Here is a 25,119-nt window from a genome sequence, read left to right as displayed (position 1 = left end):
TATTCACATGCCAGGTTGCACAGTGAATAGAGCTCTGGATCTGGAGTTAGGAAAAACTTGAGTTCAAAATTAGCCTCAGATACCTTAGACAAATAATAACCTCTCAGTTTCTGTTTCCTCAACTATAAAATGAGAATAATAATCATACCTACCTCCCAGGGCTGTTATGAGAATAAAATGAGATGATATTTGGAAAGCACTTATTATAGTTCCCAGTATACTGTAGATATTAAATAAATGTTTGTTTCCTTCCTATTCTATGCAGATGATTCCTATAAATATCCAGTTCTTATCTGGAGCTGCAGTCTTGCCTCAACTTTCTGTTCAATATCTCTATCTGGTTTAACTATAAGCATCTCAAATTCAACAAAGCTATCCATTTTCCTTACTTTCCTTTAGCAGCTTTGAAGGCACCACCATCCATCGGAGTTATTCTTGATTTCTCCTCTTTCTCTATTCTACTCCCATATTCAATTGTTAATTGTTAATTTAATCTTCACAAATTACTTAATATTTACCATATACATACATATATATATATATATTTAGCTTTGGGCATACATGCTGTTTTTTTTTTTTCCTAACAGAATGTAAGCTACTCCAGGACATGAACTTGTTTGTCTTTTGTTTCCAATACCTATTACATAGAAGACATCTAATAAATGCTTATTGGATATTACTGCCCTACCAGTCTATGAATGAAAGAAAATAATTAACAATACAATGAATAAAAATTTAGATGGATAGTATTTTTAAATGATCACTAGTTGATGGTAGTAGTTTTAATGGTTGGAGCCTGACTGTATTCTTGTAGTCCAGTCTTTAATTATATTGGAAGAGGAGATAAATTTATTCTTATCTCCTCTGTGAATGAGTGGAGATGCTTTCAAAATAGTTGTTCAAAGTGCCATCATAATGATAAGAAATGAATGGAAATATCTTGATCTGTACAAGAAAATAGGACTTAGAAATTTTTTTTTTAACTCTTTTCTATTTCCTATGTAAGACTTTATTCTTGGCCTAGGGGAAAGAAAATTTTTATTGCAGAGGGCATCCTATTATCTTCCAATATTTACAGGCTTTTTAATTTATATTCAGGTTAAACAAAGTCTCTTCCCAGTAAATAATCATTACATACTTTTAATTTTTAAGAAAATCCTGATTTTCTAGATCTTTCAATTGGTTGATTTGATGTGCATTCCCAGATTATCTAAAATGCATTTCCAAAATGGAATGTAACAGCTATAAAAAGAAACTCCTAGAATAAATATTGACAGTTTGGTTACAATGCTATTGATGCCACACAAACAATAGCTTTGTTTAGGTCTGAAAACAAAGTTTCCTGAAAAAAAAGAATAAACAACACACAACATAGTAATAAGATGAGTGATTGTTTTTGCCTTTGCAATATTTAAATATCTTTTAAGTATATTAAATTTAAATTAATAAATAACTGTAATAAAAATAATAATATTAATATACCTAATTAAATAGTAAAAGCACAGCTGTGTATATAATATTGTACCTGTATAAATAATATTACTTTTTCTAATAGTCAATCAATTTGGTGGAGTGTCTAAACTGATGCATATATATTTATACATGTTAATGGATAATGTCTGTGTATGTTTATATAGATATATATATATTCATATATATATATATATTTCTTTTTCTAACATTCCATCCATTTTAAAGAGTGGGCTTATTATGTGTATATAGCAGAGCAATTACAAAACACAAACAGAATAAGTGCCAAGTCATTACACAGGAGAAAACTAAGAATTGGGAGAATTTAGAAAATATATCTTTTCTATTTTGTTACATTTTTGAGTTCTAAGTTCTCCCTCTCTCTCCCTCCCAACTCTGACCTAAGGAAGGTCAACATTTGATAGAGCTACATATGTGAAACCATAAATCAAATACTTCCATATATCCAATTCTTTTTCTGGAAGTGGATAGCATCTTCCTTCAGAGGTCCTTTGCCTCTGAATAGAGGAATAAGATATTCCTTTTTGTTTGCATAGGTTATATCCCTCAAACCTAGAATGTTCTTCCTTTTCATTTCTATAGCCTAGCATCTGAACTTTCTTTGATGGCTACCTCAAGTACCATTTACTTTAAGATATATTTCCACAGTACCACTATTATCTCTGTTCCACAAGGTGATCAGGAAAAAAAGGAAAAGAACCTATATGTTCTAAATTATTTATAGCTATTCTCTTTGTGATGGCAAAGAAGTGCAAATTGAGGTCATGTTCATCAATGAAGGAATGCCTAAATAAGTTGTGGTATATGATTATGGTGGAATGCTACTGTGCTATAAGAAATAATAGGCAGGTTGATTTTTGAAAAATATGAAGACATGAAATACTGAAAAATGAAATGAACAGAGAGAAGAGAATATTGTATATAGTAACAACAATATTATTTAAAGAGTAACTGAATGACTAAATTATTCTGAGCAATGTGAATATTCAAATCAACTGCAAAGGACCTCTGAAGGAAGATGCTATCCACTTCCAGAAAAAGAATTGGATATATGGAAGTATTTGATTTATGGTTTCACATATGTAGCTCTATCAAATGTTGACCTTCCTTAGGTCAGAGTTGGGAGGGAGAGAGAGGGAGAACTTAGAACTCAAAAATGTAACAAAATAGAAAAGATGTATTTTCTAAATTCTCCCAATTCTTAGTTTTCTCCTGTGTAATGACTTGGCACTTATTCTGTTTGTGTTTTGTAATTGCTCTGCTATATACACATTGTATCCTTCTAATAAAATGTAAATTCCTTAGAGCAGGAACCATTCATACCCTTTCTGTCTAACAGTGCCTGGCACATACACAGAGATACATAGCTTCATATATAAAATATATATACATTTTGTGAAAGATATAAGAATGTCTAAGGATACTATGTATGTGTATATGTGTGCATATCTCTATAAAAGAATACTACACATGTAAGCATTAGTAATGTTCTTTTCTCTAATTTTCCACTCAATTTAAGATAACTTTTCTATGTGATTTTTGTACTACTATCCTTAAATAATGACAATTAAAAAGGAGGATGTAACTACTTAGGATATAACTTGCTTAGACTTTTTAAATTATGAAAATACCAGCTATATATTTACAAGACTTTTTCTTTTCTATACTCAGATAAAATTCAAATAGTATATCTCTTAGTGCAAGATAACACCTGCCAGCATTGGTGATCTCATTCCTTGGCTTCTAGAAAACACAGAGTTGGGCAGAACTCAACTGGGGGAAAAAAAGCATAGTGAAGAATTCTCAATATTGGCCTTCTTTTTTTCTTGCAGTGATTGCCTGCACCAACTGAGATCTGCTGAGAATTTGCTTTATAATTTAATTTTGTAAGTATAGCACTTGAGCTGAGCTCTTTCCATTAGCTTATTGCTATCCACATTTAGTAATACTTGCCCCTCTCTTGTATAATTTGCCCCTATTTATTTCTCTTTTTAGTTCACTGATTGCCAAATTCTTTTCCCTTCTTTTATCTTTGCTTTGAAATAATAATATGTAGTAATATGTAATAGTTAGGAAAAAGTCATTAATGAAAAGTTCCTTAGGCTCTTCACAGGAAAAAAAAAATTATATATACATCTAACAACTCAATGATCAGTTAGTTCAGAAAGGCAGCCAGTTTTTCTTTTTAAATCATACTATTTATGATTGGTTATTCTTTCCATAATCACCTACTTGATGTTTTGAAAGAAATTTCTTATTTTTTTTTTCATTTACAAATTCCTACCCCAACAGCACATTCTAGTATGGAAGTGAAATTGACTTCTTAAAGGCAATATTAATGGATCTTCAAATCTAGGAATTTCTACCATGCTGGATCATGTGGTAATGCCAAAAGGATACAGATATTTGATTTTTCCCCATTTTTCCTACAAATGTTGCTATCACAAAGAAATAAGTGTCAGTGTTAATAGCTCATCTAGATCCATTTCTTCACTTTTCCAATTTTTCCAAAATATTTTTCTCTGAAAAGAAACATTCCATCTTCGATTCTTTCTTCAAATGTGAAAGTAGAATGGAGATTAGTAACCCAATAGAAATATTACAAAAGAGTGAAAGATCAATGAGGAAATTGCATTTCTGGCAATAGTTCTCCAGATGACTCTCTAACTTTGTAAGCCAAGACCCACTGAGAACAAAAAAAAATTGTAATTGTTTTGAAATATCTAAATATCTCATAACAAGATTCCCTGTGTCAAAAGTCAGACTTGACAGAATACAAAGGAGAAAAAAATAAGTGTCTCACTGAAATTTTGGTATCTCCAAAAAAAAAAAAAAAAAAAAAAAAAAAAGATAACTTCCTCTAACCTAACAAAAGTTTTTATAATTACAATAAAGAGATCATTTCTGATAGCATCCATCTACATGGGCCTATCAGCTGAGTGAATTTTACCTTGAAAACCAGGAAAACTTTCCTTTTGAGTCACTAGCACCAAAATGAAAAGGATTGTTTAAACAGACAAATAGAAACCTGGAATTATCAGACCCAGTATTGGGAGGAAAGCCAGGGAACTAATTAGCAATAAGTAAATGGAGTCTGAACACTGTTCTTGCTGGTTCACCAAAATTTGTGTTCACTAATGAGCTTCGACTGCCCTTTAATAAGATGACCAGTTTTAATGATTTTAGAATCCTATTTAATTGCATGCTATAATTTTGTTTTCTTTGTTTTTCAAATGCCAATTTTAAGATAACTTGTTCCTATCAGAAATATCTCTGTTATTTTATATTCAATTATGTCTCTACTTACAGTAATATTTTTGATTTCTTGAAAATGTACCAATTACAATTAGATCTAATAGTACACATTATTCTCCATATAAAAAAGTTGACTGTCAAGAGGGTCATATTCACTAGGTTTCCCCTAATAGGCTCCAATCTTACCAAATATATTATATATGAAGTTGTGAAGGAAGGAAAAAGAAGGGAAGGGATTTCTCCAAGGTTTTTGATTTTTGCCTTTTGTTTTTAAACTAAATCTCAGTATACATTAGCACTATGGGAAAATACAGAATTGGAAGATATAGTCAATCATGTAGAGGCATTTCAGTGTCTAGTTGTAATGAAATTACATAGGAAAAAGCCTTTTGTAAACTCTAGGAAAGGAGATTTAACTAACACAGTGAAGTCATCAAGTGAATTTTGTCTCTGGATGATTCATCTCCACCTAGATAGGACTGAGATTGGCTCCCCATGGGAGAGGTATTTAAAAAAAAAAAAGGCTGTGGGCCAGTTATCTAGTAGTGGGGGTTTATAAATAATCCAAGACTGGGTCACTCTGTGCTTGCCCAGAAAAGCAATTAAAACTTCCATGATTTTTTAACTTTTGCCTTTTAATGTTTTAAAGTCCTATTTGTCTCTCCATAGAAATCTATGAATATCACTATGTGCTATATAAGTATTCTCTTCTCCAGATTAAAAATCCCCACTTTCTCCAACTAATGGCATGATTTTATAGACCCCTTTGCCATTTTAATCTTCTTACCATTTCCTGAATTTGTTCCAACATATATGTGGATTTACTATAATATAATACTTAGAACTGCACCCAGCACTCTTGATGTGGCCACACATCAATATATGTGTCTTTAGAAATCCCAGCTTTCCTTCCCAAATTCTCAGAGATTATCTCTTTAATGCATTCTAGACTTTTGACAGAAATATAAGTCAAATTCACCAGTTTATAGTTTGCTGATTTCAGTCTCTTCTGTTTAATTTTGGAAATTGAGAAAATATTTGTCTTTTTCTAATCTTGTCGCACCTCTTTCATTTTCTAGTTTTAAAAGATCATTGACAACAGATTAACCTGCCACTTTTCTCTATGCTCTAGTGCATAGTTCATCTAAGCTTATGACGAAGTCATTGAGTGAAACTACATATTTTGTAAACATATATATATAATTATCTTAATTTTTAATTTTGCTAACCACTTTTTCCTACCCTTTTCCTTCTGAAAATCTTTATCCTTGGAAGAAAAAATGGAAATACAAGTGTTATCTGGCTTATTCTTCTTAGGATCATTTATCATTCATTGTTCAATCCTGACCAAGCAACGAAAGGTATTATCTATCCATTCTTTGATGCTTTTCTTGCAGCCAACACAGCTAAAATTGCCCTTTTGGGGTGTGCATTGACAATTTCAGCTCACTCTGGGTTTCAGTGCTTCCAACACTATTGTTAGAAGTACTCTTTTGTATGTACACTCTTTTACCTCATTATATCTTCTATATATCTCTTAAAAATTTTCTGTTACATAACAATTTTTCTGTGAAGATATGCTATCCCTTTAAGCAACTATTATTTTTCTTCCTCACATATGGGTCTTCAGAATTTCATTAGTGAGGTCATCTTTGACATTTACAACTTTTGATATTACAAATTACTCTCTTTTCCTTAAAATTCTCTTCTCTCTAGGTTTTCACGACATTGATCTCTCCTGTCCCTTTTCCTACCTCTTTGACTACATATTCTCAGTCTCATTTGCTGAATGTTTTCCAGGTCATATTTCCTAAACATGAGTGTCTTACAGGGCTCTAGTCTGGGATTTTGTCCCTCTATACTTGTCCCACCATACTATTTCACTTGTTTCATCTTGCTTTTTGATCACATCTATTCACATGAATTCAATGATTATCTCTATGCTGCTAATTTTAAATTCCTCAACCCTAATCTTTTATTGACCTGTTTATTGGACATATTAAACAGGATATTCTATAAACATGTTCAAAACTGAACTCTTTATCTTTTCCCCAAAATTTTTCCCCATTCCAAACTTCCCTATTATGGTTAAAGTAATTCTTCTAGTTTTCCTAGTCATCAAGGCATGAAATTAGATAGCATCCTTGATTCTTCATTCTCTCTTAATTCTCATATGCAATTTGTTGTCAAGGTCCATGATTTGGTATTCAAAGCATCTCTTGCATATATCCTCTTTTCTCCTCTTCTATTTTCACCTTTCCACTATAGGCCATTATAACTTCATACCCAGATTTTCCCCACAACATTCTATCTTCCACTAAGCTGTTAGCACTTCCTAAAATGCAGGTCTGAGTATGTCACTCTCCTACTCAATAGCTCCCTATCAACTCCAAGATAAAATATAAAATCCTCTGTGTGATATTCAAAGCACTTGATAACCTAGATATTATTCCCCATTTTTTCCAATCTTCTTACATCTTATACCCCCACAGAATAAAATACTTTTAGTTATTTCTTTTTCTAAGTTTCTGCTTTTTTCTCTATTTTTAACCTGTCATTAGTTTTTCCATGTTTTCATCTTTCTAACATTCTTATCCTGAACCTCAGTCCAGGAACTGAAACCCAGATTGCTGCTTCTAATCTGCTCTTGGGTAGGAAAATAACCAGAAACATCAAATTTTCCTTTAAAGTGAAAGTAAATGGTCTCTGAGTAAAGATCTGGGGACTTTCTCCATCTCCTAAAGCATATTTTTTAATTGCAAGCTACTTTGTTGCATATTGAAATTCCAATAATTACCCCCAACCTACTAATATATCTCATAGGTTCAATGATATTAAAAAAGTAGAAATGACAGGACTTGACAAATGGTTGGAAATGGAAGTAGGGAGAATGAGGAGTGCAGAATGACATCTAGATTATGAGCGTGGGTGACTAAGAGTATGGTAGTGTGATATTCTAGTTAGTAATATAGAAGTTAGGAAGAGGAAAGTGTTCTCTTATTGATGCTTTTGATCCATTCCTTTTCTTCATTATGGAAGGGTGTAAAATCCCAATATATTGGATTTTGAATTCATCAATAGCATAATGGTAGGTTATCTGTTATATACAGTTAAGAAAACTATCTTCACAGTGATGTGTTAAGCCTGACTTTTCAAGTGTGAGAGACTTAAAATCATTACATGCCAAGCATTCTATTAGGAGCTTATTTCTCTAAACATATTAAAGGCCACTGATGAAAATGTCACTCTAGACACCTGAGGCTTTTTTTCTGATTGCATTGCTGTTAATTCCTAATCAATGGAAAGTAGTTTCAAGAAGCATCATTAAGTGGCAATCAGCACAAAGTTCAAGCTATTGAAATTTGGTGAGCTTGTCTAGTTCTGTAAAAAAAAATGATTAACCCTAATATATCATCATATAGAAAGTGAATATAAGCAGATTGTTTAAGCCACATTATTGGTTCAAATTATGTCATGGCAAGTGACCATTACTATCTAGAAATGAATAAAAATAATTAACATGGGATACTGCCAGCACTCTGATAAAGACACCCCATCACCTGGACTATTGCAATAATCTTACAATTGGACTCCCCCCTCCAGTTCAAACTCTTCTCAGCTGTCAAAGTGATCTTCCTAAAGCATGCATCTGACCATGTCACCCCCCCTTTTCAATATGTGATGAACTCCAATTACTTCCTATTACCTCTAGATAAAATATAAGATCCTCTGTTTGGCTTTTAAAACCTTCCTAACTTGACTCTTCCTGACTTTTCCAGTCTTCTTATGCCTAGTGTTCTTTACATATTTTGGGATACAGTGATCCTTATCTTCTTGGTATTTCTCAAACTAGATATTCCATTTCCTGAGTTCCAATATTTTCAGTGGTAGTTTCCTATTCCTGGAATTTCTCTCCTCAGCTCTGTCTCCCAGATTTGCTGTGATCTTTCAAGTCTCAGTTGTCACGTGTTCTGTCTTTACCAGTCCTCTTTAATCTTAATACCTTTCCTCTGAGATAATCCCTAATTTTTCTTGTATATATCTTGATGCATAGTTATTTTCATGTTATATCTTCCATTGGATTGTGAACTCCTTGAGTTCAGAGATTATTTTGTTTCATTTTTCTTTATGTCCCTAGAATTTAACACATAACAAGTATTTAATAAATGCTTGTTGCCTGACTGACCTTTATCCCTCAGGTAATTAAGACATTTATTTTTCCCCTAAATGCCACAGAACCTTCTCTCTAGATGATACAGATGAATAGTTTGGGAAACACTTCAAAAACTAGGATTGAAAACTTTATTCTGAACCTAAGTACAATATCTAAATTCCTTTTTTATCTGAAGTGTTTTACATATTTCCATAGAAGAATATCAAAAAGTTAAAAAGAACCTAGATTTTTTTAGATGAACACCAGATGGAAAGATCATCAGACTGCCAGAAAGCCAATTGCTCAAGTCTAATAAACCAAAATGTCCAGAGAGTGCTTCTTTCCTTAGTCTGGGATGCCTACTTTCAAGGGAAAACATTCATCTTTTAAAAGGTTCAGCTTTTGACATTCATATGTAGATTGGATCTAAGAGGTTATCCAAATGCTGTCAAGACTCATTCCTGAAGCACTGATGTTTTAGAAAGGAAAGTATTTTTCAATTGCATGCATTTAATTCAAATTGATAAAAAAAAAAAAAACACTATACTAGACATTGGCGGAGACATGGTCCTTAACATCATGAAGCTCACAGTAATTTAGGTCCATGCAAATACACAGGAAGCTACAATATGAATAATAAATAAGTGCATCACATAGCCACAAAACTAATGTAAGACTATTCTCATGTTACTCTTTCCACTTGCTCTGTTGGTGGCAGGAAAAATGGAAGGGTCAGTGCTATATTAGCTAAATAGATACTTCTTATCTTTATGATGCATTGTCATTGCTGGTGAGCCTGAATATTTAAATTAATAAAATACACTGTGTCTTCAAGGGAAGAATCATACTATCTATTTAATCACACATAGCATAGTGCACAAGTATATATACACATTCACACTCATATTCACACACATTACATATTTGATCAAATGATGTTTTCTACTGTACTAAGCCACAAAAGATATCTAAATTCTCATGATTGAGAATGGATTTAAGAAGGCTTCAGTATAAGACCAACCCAATAACATTCCATTGTAGTTTCAAAATATCATCTTTGTTGGGCCCTCAATACCAAATCTATGAACAATAGACATAATTAACATAAGAAGCTGCTAAATTAAGCAAACTAAATGATGGAGCAAATTATTTTATTTTTGCACCTGTGGAATACAGTATGCCATTGTTGTTTTCTGCAAAAAAAAATTAGAGCAGATTATTACATGCATAATGATTGAAAAGATTAGGTATAGTGGAAAGTATTGTGGACAATAGATTTTCTTCTCTAAAGACCAAGAAGATGTCAATGAGTGTATTTTTCAAGTCTTAATGAGAATACACAGCTGCCACATATTCCATTCAGTGCATTTCAATATAACTGATGAAAATAAAGATTTAAGATTCCTAGTCTCAAAAATGGTAAGGAGAAAATAGAAACTGAAAAGAAACTTCAAGAACAAATCTGATGCGTTTGTGTAACTGCTGTTTTTGTTTCTAATCCTTGAGATACACAGAATTATTGTTTTCCATAATTATTAACCACAGAGTTTATTGACCAAATGATTACTGTATTATTGACATAGAGCAAAAATACCATTTATACCATTAATACTAGTTGTAATCAATTGAGAGAGTCAGAAATGTCTGTAGTGCCTACTATGTGCTCAACACCGAACTCAGTAGATTCATAGTTGTTATAATGGACAGTGGCATCCCTAATTTGCTTCTCTACAGATAAAGAAAGCTACCTTGAAATAAGAAAAACAGAATGACAAAGTAATCTGAGGAGACATTGTTAAATTATAATGCAAGGTCATATATGTTTATTTCCAGCAGTGACTTACATATTTTACTCCTAGTCAAGATAGAAAACAAAGGTGCCAAGGAAAGGATCTGCCAGTAAACTCCCTATGAGCTAAGATAATATTACCCACAGAGAAAACAAAAACCAAAAAAAACAACCCAAGCATCTATCTCTGTGAAATGCCAAACTCTCTTCTACCAGACAATCAGTCTCATTTAGCATACAGCAGAGCAACAACATAATAAATCTTTCCCTTATTTCATCATGACCATAGGATGTAATACTACTACATTAATTATAGAAAACATAGAATCTCAGAATGTGGGAGAAAATTAAAGTCATATAATCACATAGCTGAAGGGATTTCAGAAGCCATCTAGACCAACTAGACCAATTAGGCAACAAGTATTTATTAAGTCCCTATTCTGTGCCAGGGATGGTGCTAGGCTCTGGATATATAAATGCAAGGTGAGAAAGTGCCTCTTATCAAAAAGCTTACATTCTGCTAGAATGAAAATGTCCACAGGTAAGTAAATACAGGCTAGAGGTAGCTAAATTGTGCGGCTGATACAGTAATATGGGGGATACAGTACTGCATTTAGAATTAGAAAGGGTTGAATTAAAATCTTGCCTCAATCACTAATTAATTGTGTGACCCTATGTAAGTCACTTAAACTTGTTTTCTCATCTATTAAGATAAACGGGGTCAGGTATAATAATAACACTTACCTTGCAAGAGATAATATGTATACAGTATTTTGTGAAACTCAAGAGTGTTACATAAATGCTAACTATCACTACTGTTGTTTTAAACATACATGCACACAGTGATTGGTGGGGAAGGGGCACTAATAAATAAAGGGAAATGTTTCCTGAAGAAGGAAAAATTTGAACTTTGCCTTGGAAAGAGCTATAGTATTCAAATAGCAAAAATGAGGAAGGAGAGTGTTTTAGATGTGTAGGAAAGCCTTGGAAAAGGCAAGATTGTAGGAGATGGAATGATGTATATTGGCAATAGCATCTGAATCAGCTTTTCTGGAGTTTGGCAAGCTTGATGCAGGAAAGATGTGAGTATAAAGATAAACTGAAGCCTTACTGTAAAGGACTTTGCATGCCAAAGAATGGGGGGCTTTTTTGTTTTTGTTTTTTTTAAGCTAAAGATAATGAAAAGTCATGACATGATCAGACTTGTGCTTTGAAAACATCAATTAGGTAGAAGTTTCCTCTAGCCATGTTTTGGAGAAGGATAGACAAAATTAAGGGAAATCAATTAGAAAGTTTTTCCAATATTATTAAGATAAGAAGGGTGATTAAGATTAGGGTAGTTGCAGGATCAGTAGGAAGAAGAGAACTTTTCAGGTAGTCATTCACCATTTACTTGAAAGTCATTTACCTCTGTCTGAAGGATATCTGCAACATTCTTTCATTTATTTAATATTCAAGAAATTTTACACAGATAATTAATAATGTCTTGTCTTATATTGTACAAAATAGTTTCTCTGGTTGTAATCAAATACATAATTAGAATACAAAAAAACAAAAAAAAAAACAAAACAAAAACAAAGGATTTCAGAGATAGAAGGAACCTCAGTGGCCTGTCCCTACTTAAAAAAAAAAAAAAAAAAAAAAAAAAAAGGATTTGCATTACAAAACTACCAAACACATAGTCAATCAGCTTGATTTGGCTTGAAAATCTTTGCTGAGAAGGAACTCACTATATGTTAAAGCATCCCATTCTATTTTTGGACATCTCTAAATAAAAGTTGTTACCTTCCCTACCCCTAATATTTTGCTTACACTGGTGTGTTGGCCACTTCCAACCATTATTATAGTGCTGCCCTTTGGGGACAAGCCAAAAAAAAAATCCATCTAGTCCACATTCTATAGCACAGTCTCTTAAACATTTTACAATTGCTATCATAATTCTTTCTGAATATTCTATCCTGAATCTTCTCTTCTTCAATCTAAATATCTCCAATTCTTTCAAACAATTCTGTAGGACCAGCCTTGAGGTCCTTCATCTTCCCATCTGTCCTCCTTTGGATTCTCTTTAGTTTAAAAATGACGTGTTCCCTTTTGATCTGTAAAATTAACACTCTGAAATTCTGTCCCCCTTGATTCCTGACCCCTCCAGACTCCAGAGAGTCTATGATAGCATATCCTCCTAGCTGGACTTTTCTAAGGCAAATCACCCTGATGCAAACCCTTTTTCAATAAATTCCAAATTCCAGAAGCCTTCAAAAAGTGATTTCCATTCAATTGGAGATCTAGGCTTAGGGACTCTGGCTTTCTTTTCAACCTGAAACCTGAGCCCCAGATTTTCTATAAAGGATATTTCTAAACAAACTTCTTTGCAGAATGTCCAAAGTAGCATGCTTTGCCTCATTGGCATAGCTGCCAGGATCCTGCCTGCTGTGAAAACATTCTCTTCTTAGCAAAAAACCTTTTGTTATTTCTCTGCCAGGACTTTGCCACTGAAGAAATTAGTCTTTCTAGCAAAGCTGGCTTCTCATCCAACAAAAACTTCCCTTTTGCCACCTAAAATACTTCAGGTTCATGGATTCTTTCACGAAGAATCTGCGCCAACCAAAAGGGAATTGCCACAACTCTGACTGCCACTAGAACCCCATTAAAAACATCCTTTCTTAAATGTGATGCCCCTAAATGAATAAAAGAGTCCAAATGTGTTTTGTGTTTTATGCCTGTTGGCACAATCATACTTTCAGTGGTTGGAATACCTAATGCCTTCAAATGCTATCAGAGATGCACCAACTATATAAATTCATATTTATGTTGTTTATCTTGAAATTACAAAATAGCTATATGGAGTATAGAAATAAACCCACATGTATTTTTTCTATATTTATTATGTGATGGTCATTATGCTAGGCACTGGGAATAAAAAGAAATAGTTCCTAATCTCGAGGAGTTTTTATTTTATCATAGAACTTTACATACACACACACACAATTCAAACACACATGATATGCTACATATTTTCCTTGAGTTAAGAGTCTCATAAGAGTTAGTGTATATTCATTGTTAGAGAAAAAGCAAATGAATGATATACAGCAATGTATACTCAAAACCCAGTAGGAAGATAAAGGAATAGTTAGTTGTACCTCTCACCTCCCCATGATTTAAAAATCTATACCTTCTTGTACAGAGTTTCTATTAACATTCTTATTAGAAAGTTCTTCTAACACCTGAAGAGATGAGAAGATTGCAACTAGAGAATTTAACTATAGCACACCCTCATGGTCAATAAAAAATATATCACTGAAGGAGGAAAATTATAATCTTATGAGTGAATAACAGTTTATTTCAGAACAATGTGGCCAAAAGTTCAAAAATTAGTTGGAAGAAAGAAAACAAATAGAACTATAGGGTATAGAAAACTACCTAAGATGGGGCAAGGAGACCCACATAGAAAGTAACGGTAAAAATAGTAGTTGACATTTCCTTTTGTACTTAGTCTTGCAAAAACTCTATCTTATTTATCCATCCACACAAACATATATATAAATATATGGGTATATTTATATATCTATGTATCATCTATTTGTAACTATAATTCTGTAAAGGTAGTGCTACATATTTTCAAAAAATATAATATAAAGTGTTTGGCATAGTGACTAGAACATAATGGGTGCTTAATAAATGCTTATTTCCTTCCTTTGCCATTTTATAAATGAGGACCCTAAGGCTCAGCAAAGTAATTAATATTTATAGTCACAGAGGCAAGATTCAAACTCACATCTCTTCAGACTCCAAGATTTCGGCTCTTTTCATTATTCTCTACTGCTCTCTAAAGTTCTATATTCTAGGAACATCAATGGACATCCTAAAAGTCTTATGATCTGTCAGACAACAGAAAACTTAAAATAGGGGAATTTGAGCTGATGAGATCAGTGATTTTTTAAAAAAAGAGACAGATAATGTTTGAAAATCTAATAATCAGTATAAAAATCAAGCCAAGTGGAAGAAAGGATATAAACAAAAGGATAAGTAAGAGCTCTTAAAATTTTGAATGTCTCTTGATATATCTAGTCAATCATCAGAGGTGATTTTTAGCAACAGCTAAGGCAAAGTAAATATATATGATGTTCTATGCTAGATGTATTTATTGCTTCTTTTCAGAAACCTCCTTCTGAGAGCAATGAAATATTTTATATTCTCACTGAAACAAGTCATGCTGTTTAGTCCAGACAAGGCTGTTCACATGCTTATAATTTATCATGTATAGTTCTGAATCAAGTCTCCCTATAGTTGAAGTGAATAAGAACAATTCATGTCCTTGAGAGCTTGCAAACCTCAAATGGCTGCTGAATGAATTCAGTCCACATAAATAAATAAAGTTCAAAGGTTCTACTGGATGTAGTTTTTAGAAAACAAACAGATCTGATGTAAGGATTATGGAGAAGGTGAGTGAGAAGGCCTAGATTTTTGTGAAAAACATCTGGGACTGAACTAATGATGGTAGATATAGGAATACAGAAGGGCAAGGAAGTATGACCTTCTGGACACATGTAGAAAGGCAAACAAAATAAAAATGTGAGAACATCTAATATAAAACATTATTTGATTATGTTTATTAATTGAGATAATCTTAGGGAGAGGAAACTCAACAAATTATGGATGTAATCTAAAATTAAGTAAAAGGACAATCTATGAGAATCTTAAATTGGAAAGTTTAGGAGGAATGAGAAGGGAACAAAGATCAAAGATTTGCTTTACCACACATTTCCTATTCTTTATAGTCTTTCCTACTTTAGAATAGTGCGAAACAACTTTTTTCATTCTGAGACAAACTTGTAAATCTAAGGTGACCAAAGCACATCTGGAATCAGAGGAGTGTTTGTTTCATATTCACTGATGAATACTGATAATGGTAAAATGATTAGAGACACTGCAGGTAAGGGGGAAAAAAAACAGGGTTAAAAAGGAATGGGATAAAGAGAAGAGAGAAAATAAAAGAAAGACAATGGGAAACAAAGCTACATAAATCCCAGTGCCATGGCAGTCTAGACAAATTTCCTATTCTCAAGATAGATCCCAAACTAGATATATAAGATGCCAGGAGATCTTAGGTCACATGATTTGATGAAGGGAAGAAGGAAATACCAGAAAATATATAGGCAAAAATGATCCTTAGAGAGGGGAAAAAGCTGTCTTAGCTTGAGCCCTCAGGAAAATCTAACAGATACTTTCTAAGTCATTTTTCCTCTCTTTCCATGTCCAGAGCTAAAAATCCCAACTTCATTAAATTTTCTTAACATGATCTATTTTCCTATAATTTAATCATTTTATTGCTTTTCTTTGGATCATTTCAAATTTCTTCATCTCATATTTGGGAAAAAATAACTAGATGAAATGCATTAATAAGGACTCTACACTCTCAAGAGTAACATTAGAACTCCTACCGTAGTCTCCTGTTACTAGTGAGTCATAGAATGTTAGTACTTGAGGAAACCTTAGAGATTACCTAATTTAACCCTATCATAGCACTGCAATACCCATTCATTTTAAGCAGTCATTGCACTGTCCTTTTGATGTGTACTCAGGTTGTAATCTATCATAATTTCAGATATATTTCTGCTTTACTTAGTTTAATCTATCATTTTAGTCAATCAATGAACATTTATTTAATATCTACAGTACATGTACTGTATTAAGTCATAAGGATATAAAAAAGGTGAAAGTCCCAGTTACCAACAAGTTCTTCCTTTAACAGAAAAGACAACCTATAAACAGCTTTATATATATAATTGTTCATTCCTGAATATTGGCCTCAGTTTAGTCTTTGTTGAATTTCACTCTGAATTTGACAATATGTTTTTACAATATGCTGAAATTATTATGGTATGTAAGGATTAGTTGAAATAAATGAACATGTTTGGCCCAAGGAAGAGACTTTACCAATGGTGTTGTTTTGATTTATTTTGCTTTTGTTTGTTTCATGGGGTGTGCAGAGATATATTTCATCTATCTTCAAATATCTTCTCCCACAACTCCCCTACAAGAATCTTGAATTCCAATAAATCTGGATACATGTAATTCTAATACTCCCAGTTTCAAGCCAAAAGGCCTTTGCTTGTGCCATTCTATTTGCCAGGAATCCCAGTGCTTTTTTTGCCTTCTTAAACTCCACCAGTTCTATTTATAAAACCAAATCCATCCAATCTTTTAGCTTAAATGTTATCTGGTTGTTGCTGGCCATTGAATTGTACAATCTTCCCTGATTATCTCAGCCAGGAGTACTTTTTGACAATTGACTTTGTGCTGCTCACTTACCACCTCCTACTTTGTGCTGTAATTATTTGAATTTATGCCTTATATTTCCTGTTATTTAAGGGCAGGGGTTATGGCAGGTATATCCCTATGTCTTTTACAGAGCCTGATATAGTTAACTGCCCATAATATCCACATAATAAATAAAAGTTGAATGACTGAGTGAATGAAGTAATTAAATACATAACCTTTATTCTTCCTAGTTTAACTACTCTTTGCCCTTTATTTCCTTTATGGGAAATAGAAACTATTTTAAAGATCCTACTCTGTTTTAAAATAAAAACTCTAATTATTATAACCTTCCTCTAGAGTCTTCTTTTCCAAGAAGAATCAAAAGTGAAAGGTAAATATTACAATCTTGAAGTAATCAGTTGAAATCATGAGGAGAGAAGTGGGTAAATCACTAAGACCAAGTAAAAGACAAGATCAATCAAATGTGACTGGTCTCTGTGAAGTCAGAAAGTAGGACAAGGACAAGGTAAAGTTCTCAGTCCTTCCAGAATGTTATAATATTCATCTACAGTAGCAAGAATTATGATCAAATGGTTAATACAGCTCTTAATAGCTTTCAGGTCTATGTCTATTGCTAACAGTAGGTTTCTTTTGCCATTTAAAGTTGGCTTAACTACATAGCTTAGCCTTTGGTCCATTTAAAAATGCTATTTTAATTTTACCTGTTATTATAATTACTATTTGATGGGCTTAGTTGGTCTTTGACCAGGGTCCCACACTCACTACATCATGTATTAGAGGAATATTTTCCAGACATATAGCAAAGCCTGGAGGGAATTTTCAAATGCACTGGAGATTCAAATGTCCAGCCTTTTCGCTGTTGCAAGCAACTTCCTAGGAAAGGTCTATGAGATAGCAACAGTAGTCCAGGAATATCATGTTATAGATTTAGTATGGGCAATGTCAGTTCAAATTCTGGTTTGTTCATTTACTAGTTGTAATATTTCGGACATGTAAAATCAATAAACTTAGATGGATCCTAGAGCTTCACTTGTCAAATGACAAAGTTTGGAATATATGCATATTAAGATCACTTCCAGATCCAAGTCTATAATCCTATGATTTACTTTATGAAAGGCAAATTTTAACTTTGTTGATCAGATGTCCCAGTAAATTAAAGCATTCATGTTATTAATACCTTTAATTCTGAGACCAAAATCAGGAGCCAATAATAATAAAATCATCTCCATGTCCTTTCTGAGACTATAGCAATCTTTTCTCTTTGTTTCATTTTTGTTTTGTTTCTTTGGTTTTTTCTTCCTTTTAATATTCATAAATACATACATATATACATATATAATTATCTACTTATTTATTTATTTTTACTATATGTAACATAAACTACAGGATAGTATGATTTCTCTCTATGGCTATTCAATGATATCTTAGTATCTTTTATGTGTCCAATAGTCCCTTAAGAAATTCAAGGCAATTCTACCTAGCTAGCCCTGGCAATTATAAGAACAAGATTGTTTAGTAATTTAGTCATGTCCTACTCTTTGTGATCTCATGGGTCATAGCATGTCAAGAATGTCCATGGGGTTTTCTTGGCAAAGATACTGGAATGGTTTGCCATTTTCTTCTCCAGTGGATTAAAGATATCAGAAGCTGAATGACATGGCCAGAAAGTGTCTGAGGCCAGATTTGAACTCAGCATTTCTTAACACCAGACCCAGAGTTCTATCCATTAAGGCCCCCTAGCTTAGGAACAATAGTCATTCTTTTCTAATTCTGCCTTTCTGTTTTCCATTGTTGCTCTGTTTGCAACTAATTTCTTAGAACTGATTTTCCAATGTGAACATTGCTAGATTTAATAAAAAAGATTATTATTTTATAAATTGTTATCCTATCAATAATATGCTAGCTTTTAAATATCACTATTAGTTGTTTAAAAGTCCTTACACTGTAATAATACTATTGACAAGAATTAGACTGGTTACTTTGTGAGGTACTCTAACTTGCTAATCCAAGTCCAAGGATCTTTAGCAATTTACCATGTCAGCAAGACTGTTGATTTAAGTTCAATTGTTCAGTGAACAATATAGAAAATTTGGCATGTTTAGAGAACATGGTGTTATCCAAGAATATGTAAGTAATTAAAGATATGAGTCCTGACTTTCTGATCTGCTGCATCTTGCTCAGCTCATGGTTCTCTGAGTCCATTCTAATACCAGGAGGTAATTGCCCTTGGCCTATTCACTATAATGGAAAACAGCGCCCAAATTTTCAATTGGTTTGGTTTACTATTGGTTCCCTAAGTAGGGAGGTAAAAATGTGTGTTGTTTCCTTTGCTTCCTATCAAGTAGAACTAGATGAGTGGATCATCCACCCTAGATAGATAGCTAATAGAGAAGTTCCAAAGGCTCTAAAAAATCCCTTAGCCCAATAAGAAGATCCTTATATACTCCTGGAGGGAAGGGCCCATTTAAGTTTCAGATAAGGAAGAGGAGAAGGCAAGCTGTGCTGTTTCTGTTCATTTCACAGAGTCTTGCCTCAAAACAAAAATAATAACTGACCCACAACATTTTCAAAACACCTGAGGTAGATTTCCTTATTTGAGTCTCATGATAAACCATTGAAGGATTACCACCTTTACTTTACAGGTAAAAAAAAGTGAAGTCAAGAGAGTTTAAGTGATTTTTCTTTAGTCTCATAGCTCATAAGTATCAGAGCTGGATTTCATCATAAGTACTCCAAGTTCAGCAGTCCATCTGTTAAACTATGTTGGATTATCTTGTATTTGTAAAAATGTATTTTCTTGCCTCTGATTTGATGCATTTTAATAGGTAGAATTTTACTGCCTTGACTTGTGTCATATATTCTAAATCAAGAACAAAACTCCCTGAAGCAGTAGCCACATTTGTTTTTACAGTGTCATCATTCAGATCATAGATGAAATTAGTGGGTAACACCCAGTGAGGTATCCCTTTGTCCAAAACTGAGTCTTCAATAACTAAACTCCAATCATTCACATTTCCACCCACTGCTGGAAAGTTCTAATTTTCCCCTTCTCTTAATTAGGGTATCATCTGAAACAGAACAGGAAATCTTACTAAAGTCAACTTCTATTAGGACTAAACCTTCTGATGTATCTACTAGGTCTGTCACTGGCACAGGGGAAAATTAGATTAGTCCAACAAAAACTATTCTTCACAAAGTCACATTGATTTTTGCCGAGCATTAGAGACACTTCCAGGTGCGTACAAATTGATCTAATCCAGGTAATCAGAACAATCTGTAATTTTCAGGGTCTTCCATTGCTTTCTTTTCTTTTTCTTTTTAATAGCTATAATGCTTACATTCTCTACAGATACACAAAGATTTAAGTTGGGTTTTTTTGTTTGTTTGTTTGTTTGTTTGTTTTTTTAAGAAATAAAGCTTGTCTTGAAACATGATTTCTTTCTTCTATTCACATAGACCTGAGTTTCTCTTACAGTAAATGCAGGGTCTTCCAGCATCCTTATCTTCATAATAATAGAATTGACCAGAGAAGGTAGTTCCCATAACAAGACCTTAATGTCCCCTATGCCACTGGTGTTAAATTCAAATGGAAATACATTGCTAAATAGTGTATCAGATTCTCTGAGAGTAACATATTGACTTAGAAAAAGGCATATTAAATAATCTATATTTTTATTTATTTTGTTAAATAGTTCCCAATTACATTTTTAAAAATCTGATTCAGTATGTCTTGGGGAGTATTGTGAACCACTATGTTTAACACTTCTGCCATAGATTAATAGCAAGAGATGACATTCTTAAGGTAAAAGAATAGAATTGTTAATATAATGATGTTGCTGGAATTGTATTTTCTTTTTTTTTTTTTTTAGGTGAAACTTAAATGATTCAAACATTAGCTAATTTTCTGTTCAGACTGTAGGATTGTTTACCTTTTCATATCAATAATGTTACATTATAAATATTAAATGGCTAAGATGCTTCATTTCTTCCCACTAGTCATTTATAAATAGAGCATAAGAAATGCTGACTTTTTAATGTTTTAAACTTTTGCATATTATTTGAAATAGTAATGATACTCATTTATGCACATTTGCTGACAGGAGAAACAATGGCTAGGGTGGAGAAAAGCAGTCACTCCTTCCAGCTTATTTGTAGAAATAGTCTTTATGTTTTGGCTACAGTTCTTAAAGATTTGCTTGTCATTGATGTGAAAACAATTATATAGAAATGTTCATGTGAAATATTTCAAAGAATACCAGAGTTTTGGTTATATTTATCCAAAAAGCTATAAATGAATATGCAATTTAAATTTGCTCTAAGTGATTATTTTCCAATTTTACCAACAAATTTTAGATCTTGCTCTCAGCATTTGAAAAGTTTTAATTCCCTTTTTTCATTTGTAGTTTATAAGAAAATCTCAAAGATTGTTACCCACTGTTACTAAGTCTCCTAGAGAGTTGCCTTTTATTTAGGTCTTTAAAAATCAGATTTTGAGACTTGGATATTCAGGTTTTTCTAGATACATTTGAAATAATGTCAGCTTTAAAATAAACTGGCAAAGTGTCTTGTGGTTCATGTTCTTTGTGTTCAACCATAAAGAGATCCATAAAAATGTGGTAGCTATTATCAGTATTTATCTTTGTGCATAACCTGAATTTGTTAACAAAGGAAAAGATTAAAGTACGCCATGTTATTCATATCTAAATCATTAATACATATTAGAGAAGAGAGGGGAAAAAAGAGAGAGACATCTCCACACCCATTTATTTCACTGCTCAATGATCAGGATATCATTTTATATCCTGTAATTGTCACAACCAATTAACCAATTTGTAACCTCATCACTTGGTGAAGTGAGTGTCACTGAACTCCCAAATGAACCCATTTATAGTCACAGCATATTTTTCTTACTCTCCAGATGCGATCTGGCTTTTTGATGACTTCCATATAATTAACTGTAAGACTTTCCCTCCAAAAATTGTCAGAAATATAAAATTCTGAGATTAATTAATATCAGAAGTTTTCCATTATTGTTTTTTTCTTTGAGAATCATAGAATCTTAAGAATTGTAAGAGAATGTTAGAGGTCATCTGATAATATTCCCCCCACTTCAGTGGAGTCCTTCTACAATTTCTGATTGAAGGTCATCTAACTTCCATTTGAATATGTACAGTAAAAGAGTATTTCAATATCTATGCTGAGCAGAAATCACCTTCATTCTAAGAAAGGGGGGGGGGGGAAAGGAAGGAGGGAGGGAAGGAAAAAGGGACAGAGAGAAGGAAGAAGGGAGGGAGGAAGGGAAGGAAAAGGGAGAAAGACAGATAAATAGATTAAGGGCAGTTAGTTAATGCATTGGGCCTGGAGTCAGGAAGACTTAAGCTCAAATCTGGTCTCAGACAGTATCTGTGATTCTAAGCAAGTCACTTAATCTGTTTGCTTTAATTCATTCATCTGTAAAATGAGAATAATAATCGCACATACTTCTCAGGCTTGTTGTAAAGATCAAATGGGATAATAAAGTGTCCAGCACATAGCAAAAACTATATAAATGTTAACTATTGTAGTTATTATTTATATTATTATTACTTAGAAAAGCAAATAGACGATAGATGATTAATATATGTATATATGTTTATGTACATATATGTTTATGTATATATTATATATATATTTTCTGAGTATCACAACAATCATCTCATTTTACAGTTGAGAAAACTGAGTCTCAGAAACATTAAAAAAATTCCCTGAAGTCATACTTGTACTAAGATATAGAAGCAGAATTTGAAAACAGATTCTGACTTTAGATCTATCATTCTTATCTACAATCTTCCTCAATATATGTTATGGTGTTTTATTTACATTATTTCTTCATTTACATTTTTTGTCAGAGTACTAAAAGAATTGTCATCATTATAATTGCCTATTTTTAAGAGACACTTTTTTTTTGCCATTTTCTGCAGTCTTACTAGTTTGCTTATTGACTTAAAAAAAAAAAAAAACACCAGATAATAGAAATCCATATAAAATGCATTTAATTAAATTATGTGCCAGGCTGAGAAATACAAAAATAATTGAAATACAGCCCCTTCCTTCAAGGGGCTTACAATCTACTAAGATTATAGAAGATAGAAACTATGAAGGAACTCTCAGTCCACTGATCATCTTATAAAAATGCAATATATATATGGAAAAGATGATATTATCTACCTTTAAATGACCATTTTAAAAGCAGATAAAAAACATACCAGAGCTGAACTTTTGTCCCAAATTGAGTATTAGTGTGGCTGCTGTTGTTGTTTTGACATGATAGGTAGGCCACTTCAGAGGCCAGGTATCAATAGATTCTCAACTTTCATCTAGTTTTCTGACCTGATATATAGAATCTTTGAATTGGAAAGGACCATATCAGTTATATAGTCTCATACTGCATTTCACAAAAAGGGAGCTAAGTCTGAGAATGGCTTCAGTTTCAATGACATGCCTAAATAATATTGTAGCTCACTTTCATTCCAAAGTTGCAAAGTAGAATCACTGGTAATTTAGAATGTGAGAAAACACTAGTTTATAAATTATTATTTTTCTTGTACAGGCTTGCCTTAGTACATTGTGAATTGGATTCTCTCTAACTCTGGCATTGAGAATACTAAGCACCAGACAAATAATTGTAATAATGTGAATAATAACAGTAATGTACTATTCAGAAAAGGAAATGAAGATGAGGCAGAAATGCATGAAAAAGAAAAGAAAATTCTTATGATTTATAATGATCTCTTCAAACCAGGTGACTGATGCAAAGAGCCAATTTCAACTCACTCATGTACACACATATTCATCATGAAATTTATAACAACTTGTCTTTCTGAGATGATGAATTATTATGTTAAAATATCATATTTGTTTAATTTCTCAAATTTGTATATTGTCATAATAAGAGCTTTGAAAACTCCAAATTCTACTCTTTCCCACTTCTCTCTATCTTTATTAAGCCTATTTTAGCTTTATGGAATTACATTTTCCTTATTTCGTATTCATATTCCAGTAATGGAATCAAATGTCACAAAATTTGAGAATTAGAAAAGACCTTATTGGCCAATGTGTAGTTCAACTCCCAAATAAAAAGTATTCACATTAGGAATCATCAGCAAATAATTGTCTAGTTTGTGTTGGAAGAAGTTCTGTTTGTTTTTCCCCTTGACAGGGAACTAAATTTGCCTCTTTTAAATGTCTGGTTTTGCTGCTGGTTCTAGTCTCTATAGCCAAATAGAGCAACTCTATTTTCTTGTCCATATGACAACTCTTTGAATACTTGAAGGAATTATTATACCCCACCCTGCCTCTATTCTGGATAAAAAGGCTCAGATTCTTCAACCAATCTTCACATGAAATGGATTTAAAGGTCTTCACTCAAGTTCTAATCAAAGATTTGCTCCCTTCCTTTTATTCCAAGGGATTGCTAAGAATATAATAGGCATTCTGTGGAACAATAGAAACCTAATGTTTATTATTAGTTGTATAGCTTGATATGCTGAAACTAGATTGCAGGAAGAATTTATAGCATACCCTCAAAAGTGTCTCTATGTCATAGTCTATATTATACATAATATGGTTAAGAAGATCTTTATCTCTCAGTTTTAAACTATAATATCTAACAGTTTTAAAGGACAAGGGCCCTCTTATCCAAAGTAGAACAAATATTGTACTTGTGTTCATTTATTAAGTATTTGCAGCCAGATTTGAACTCAAAAAGATGAGTCTTTCTGACTTCGGGCCTGGCACTCTACTCACTACTCTACCTAACTGCCATAAACATGGGTAAACCATTGAAAAGTTTATTCATCTATAAAATAATGATGATCATAGCAGTAGCTGCTATAAAATATACATAAAACATTTGGTAAAATTTAAAATGCTATCATTTTAAATTTTACCAAATGTTTTATGTTTATTATTTCATTTGTTGGTAACAATAAAACATACAGTACCTATGTTTGAAGAAATATGCAAATCTTAAATGCTATCAGATCAATCAATATCAAGCATTTATTAATCTCCAAGTGTCAGGCACTGTGCTAAATTCTAGGGATAGAAAGAAAAAAAAAAGCCACACACACACACACACACACACACACACACACACACACACAAACAGTCC

The 25,119-nt window shown here is 32.7% G+C and overlaps 1 protein-coding gene across 2 annotated transcripts in view; it reads right to left on the bottom strand.

The window, feature by feature from the left end:
- The window catches only part of GRIK2 (glutamate ionotropic receptor kainate type subunit 2), an 822,997-nt gene that overhangs the window by 631,428 nt on the left and 166,450 nt on the right, over window positions 1-25,119 (bottom strand). The window lies entirely within an intron of this gene.

The sequence above is a fragment of the Antechinus flavipes genome, chromosome 4 (assembly GCF_016432865.1).
Source record: "Antechinus flavipes isolate AdamAnt ecotype Samford, QLD, Australia chromosome 4, AdamAnt_v2, whole genome shotgun sequence".
Taxonomy (NCBI): Eukaryota; Metazoa; Chordata; class Mammalia; order Dasyuromorphia; family Dasyuridae; genus Antechinus; species Antechinus flavipes.
Note: the sequence above shows the minus strand (reverse complement) of the source record. Positions and strands in the feature narration are given on the sequence as shown.